Raw genomic sequence first — 3,928 nt, forward strand, 5'->3', positions numbered from 1 at the left:
CAAAATTCAATCCTAAATTAAAATTAGTCCCTAAAACCTTTATACTCCTCCGGTCTTAAATATAAAACCTTATACTAGTCCTAAATATAAAACTCTTATATTAGAATGTATAAGAGTATTGTATTTAGTACCCGAGGAGTAGTAATTAAGGTCATTTTAAAATCCTGATTTGGGACTTGCATATTTGAAAGTTTTTTTTTTGGTCTTTCTTCCTCAATTACAGCTTCACATGTCTGCCAACCAACCAATATGCTGATGGATCATCCAAATCATCCAAACGAAAACAAAATAAAAATAAAAATGAAACCAAATGTTATGTATAGCCTTTTAATCTATATACTACTCATAAAACTCCATAACTATGTTCTTTATAAGAACTTTTTACATTTCTAGTAATTATTTCATTGTTAATAGTTCTTGTTCTCGTTATAAAATATTTGCCTACAGTTTTACTTGCGGCTTCAAAGTAACATAACAAAATAGAGATTATAATTTTTTTTTAATTTTCTTGAAAAAATATAGCATAATAAAATTATAGGCATGCAAAAAGAATTTTTTTTCCAAAAAAAAAGTATATTGATAATAGGCTAAACCATATGTTTGATTGTTTAATTTAAATTTATCTCAAATTTAATTTACTTTTTTAAGTTTAAAAAGTATATGTTTAGTTTGTTAACCTTAACATATTTAATCCCATTTAATAGCAAATGCCGACTCAATAAATTTAAATAGTAATTATGTAGTTAAATGCTAACAAAGGATGCTCCAAAATTTTAGCTCTTTAATATAGTTTTTGTCATATTTTAAAATTCAAGCATTTGTAAAAATGATTAGATTAAAAGATTAATTTAGAACATGTTTTATTAGCATTTAATTATAGGATCCTTATTTAAATTTTCTAAGCCAACATTTTCCGTTAAATGAGGCTTACAGTGTTAAGATTACGAGACTAAAAATACATTTTTTAAACTTAAAAAATCAAACAGAAAATTGATGTATTAGCCATGATCAATATAATATCTTTATTAATTAATATAGAATAACAATAAACAATTAATAATGAAATTTATTCTAAAAATTTAGATCAAACACACGACATTCCTTTTATCAAAAGTTTTCGGTCCTTTTTTTCTTTTATCAAGGAATATAATACAGTTCATTTATATATTGAGTTTAATTAAATTTGCATAAAGTGTTTCCTAGGACCACAAAAGAATGTAATAATAGATTGGAGAATATACAAATTGACTACTCTATAAGGTAGGGGAGATATAGAGTTTTGAAAAAAAAAAAAAACAGAGAGAGAATCCCATGAAAAAATTTGAGATTACTAAATTTCAAATAAATTTGTTTACAAAAATATGTTATCAAACCTGATTTAAGATTTTGTAACGTTGAAGCTATATGTTGTGTATTATCAACGATTTTCACAGAAAGTGGTAAAATTATGTCCTGAGTAATTACATTTCTCGGACCCTTAACCCAAATAGACGTGTCCCAAGTTCCATTGTTTAAATATTACAAACCACTAGACATGCAATCTTTTTTCTGGAAAAAAGACACTTTTTTTTTTGGGAGGTGGCACGAAAATTTAAAATGAGTTTCATTTATATATCACGCGGCTAATTATATTTCATACGTTGTAATAGACATATAATTTTATAATAATAGTATGATGCATATAACAATTCAATATACATTTATGAACTTATTTATAAAAATTTTATAGTTTTATGTAATACAGAAAAATCATATGCCCTTATAAAATTTTGACTACAAATGAAATAAAAATATTTTTTTATTATAGGGAACAAAACACCAGGAAAAAGAAAAGGAAGGCAAATAACATAAATAAAAAATGGCCTGGTGATGTCACACAAGTCAAAATTATTTTTTAATTATGTCAAAAGGCCTTATGATTGGTGGGAGAAAAATGAAAAGCAGATGAATGGTTGAAAGATTTTAACGAGTTTAATTTAAAAAATTAAAGAATTATAAAATTTTAATAAAAAGATGAAGGTGAGATAAAACAGCAAGAAAAATCAATTAAAATTTTTAACCTTATTTTCTTAATTTTTTAAATTGAACTTATTTATTTTTTCCCCCTTTCCCTTCATTTCTCTCATATCAAGCCGGTTCAGAATAATGCAAATTGATTCTACGATGTTGTTAAATCACATCATTTGTTTCTTAAAAAAAGTGTCCGGAGGCACTATAATTTTATATTAAATATTTAAGCTCAATAGATTTTACTTTCTCTAGATTAGAACGATAAATCTTTTAATCAATAATAAATTTTAGGAGAAAAATAATTCATGCTGATTTTGTAGAGAGATACTGGAATTCATTTGAAAATATTTTATAAAACTATTTTTTTATTTTCATGCAATCTATGGTTGTGACCTACACAGATTAAATTTATTTATTTATTTTTCATTTACTATTACAGTCATAATTTTATAAATTATTAAATTTCAACCATTCATTTGGTAATTCGATGACAACAATGAGCTGAGAAAAAGGGAAACGAAAAGAAGATGAGAAGACGATAAATAAATAAATAAATATTATTTTAATATAATCCAATCAATCAGGATCAATGTAAAAATTGGTATGGAGAGAAAACATTCCTGTGGAGGACTGACCAGATTGATTTTGGATTTGTTTGTTTTTTTTTTTTGCCAGGATATATTTATTTATTCTATGACGGTATAATCATTACAATTCATTTTTTGTGTGTGTGCGTATTAGAATTCATTTTTAAATTTATGCGGCCCTGGTTGCTTCAAGCTTTAGCCTGCCCCACTTTATGCCATATACCAAAAACCTATTGAATACTTAACGGGGAATCTCATGAAAAAAATTCAGAATTATTAAATCTCAAATCAGATTTAATAACAATATTTTAATAGGTTTGATAGCACTGGACATACAAAAAAAAAAATTTTTTTTAATAAAAATTTCTTATTTGAAATTTAGTAATTTTAATTTTTTTTGGGTTGGAATTCTCCCTATTTAATATTCCCTTTAGCCCTCATTATAAGGACTTTCTAAATTGTCTCTATTTTACTTTTTATAAAAAACCATTCTCTCCAATCCTAAATATACAAATTATTTGAAGGGTTTTGATATTAAATATAAGATTACAATTCATTTTGTCTCCAAAATTTATAATTTTTTTAAAACTATTAATTTTATATATGAAATTAGATTTCTATTAAATAGGCAGCTTCCAAAACAAATAAACCAAAAGAGTATTTTAGAGAAATCAATGTTTTTTTAACAAATTATCAGCTTAACTAATTTTCTTAATCTCTATAAATTAGTAATCTACTACTTATATATTTAGGACGAAAAAGAGTATTAATTTATTTATTAAACATCTTTTGCTTTGATATTATTGCTCAACCAAGCTAAACAGTCCTAATTAAGTAAAGGTACCTCATCTAATTAATGAACTTATTGATGATGATTTCAAAATTTCAAAAATAGCAATTAATTTAAATACGATTTCTTAATTTATGTAAAAGTTATTAATATGTCTTCATTATAAGGACTAGAAAGTGAAATTCTTTTTTGAAAAAAAAAACCTTTATCTACACTGGTTAAATCAGTGTAGATATTGTTTTCTAGGCCGGATCAAGAATCGGTGTAGGACCTAGGAAGTGAAAAACGTTGGATTAAGTTCTCCAATCATATTTTGCCGTGTGAGATTTTTATTATTAATAATTATCCAACAAAATTTTGAAATTTTAACAAAAATCCACATGGTAAAATTTGATTAGAGAACTTAATATAATAGATCTAAATAATAAATAAAATGACTTAAATTTTTTCCAAAAATTTTTTACACCAGTTATGAAATTGGTATCCAGATATCCTTTTTGAACCATTATAAGAAGGCGTTTTGGCACTAATGCAATGTTAT

Source organism: Neltuma alba, unplaced genomic scaffold (genome assembly GCF_004799145.2).
Source record: "Neltuma alba isolate B1F8T4 unplaced genomic scaffold, ASM479914v2 tig00010189_pilon, whole genome shotgun sequence".
Taxonomy (NCBI): domain Eukaryota; kingdom Viridiplantae; phylum Streptophyta; class Magnoliopsida; order Fabales; family Fabaceae; genus Neltuma; species Neltuma alba.